The following is a 948-nucleotide window of genomic DNA, read 5'->3' as shown; positions in this document are numbered from 1 at the left end:
GGAACGCCTGTGCTTCCCCCCTTCCTTTCCTTCCTCTGCGGGGTGAAAAGTTAAAATTCTGACATTTTAAATGGAAGAAGAATCCCAAGGTACATTTTTTCATAGTCAGAAGGTATTTATCTTCCAATTATCCATTGATTATGACTAAAAGGAAATGCCTGGTTGTAGTTAGTTGACATGATCCACAGTTTTTCTCGGGGTGTTCAAGTGACATGTAATCCCTCCTGGCCACATGCATCGGCAGGGACATTCATCTCCAGTCCCACCGTGCCCGTCATCCTGCCCCGGCTTTCGGGCGGCATTGCATCTCCCAGGGTGACCCCAGCTTGCGTGGATCCTGCTCCAGAGCTGCTCTGATGCCCGTGCGTGGGGCAGCCAGGCACCTGCACGAGCTGCTTCTGGAAACCCGTGGGGCAGAAATTGGGGAGCAGAGAGTTAATGACAGAGGCACCTTTGGAGCTCTGCAGTCACCCTGTGAACACCCTGCAAACCAGCACCCACAAACACCCCACAAACACCCCCCTGGGCGGTCTCGTCCTGTTTCTGGGATGAGCTGGGATTGCTGAGCTCTAACAATGTACCTCACTGACTTCCAAATCGCTGTTGTGCCCCAGCGCCTCTGAACCCCAGGTGCTCTTTCTGAAATCTGAGCGGAGGAGAGCTCAAACGGAAACTTCCTGCGTTAAAGGTTGCACAGGAAGTGATTAGAATAGATTCATGCAAATCGTGCTTCAGCCACGAGGCGCTCGTCTGTGAAAATGAGAGCTGTCAAGAATTGGTTGTAACCAATAGATGACACCAGGAAAGACCTCAAATTGGTTCAGTCTCTTTTTGCAATCAAGGTGTCAGGCAGGCAGGTTCCTGGGGAGTTGGGGACGGGTCTGTCCCCGAGCTCAGGGCGCAGCAGGGATGCTCAGGTAAGTAAGTCCTCACAGTGGAACCTTTCTC

Source organism: Buceros rhinoceros, unplaced genomic scaffold (assembly GCF_000710305.1).
Source record: "Buceros rhinoceros silvestris isolate BGI_N320 unplaced genomic scaffold, ASM71030v1 scaffold34205, whole genome shotgun sequence".
NCBI classification, from domain to species: Eukaryota; Metazoa; Chordata; class Aves; order Bucerotiformes; family Bucerotidae; genus Buceros; species Buceros rhinoceros.
This window is presented reverse-complemented; position numbering follows the sequence as displayed.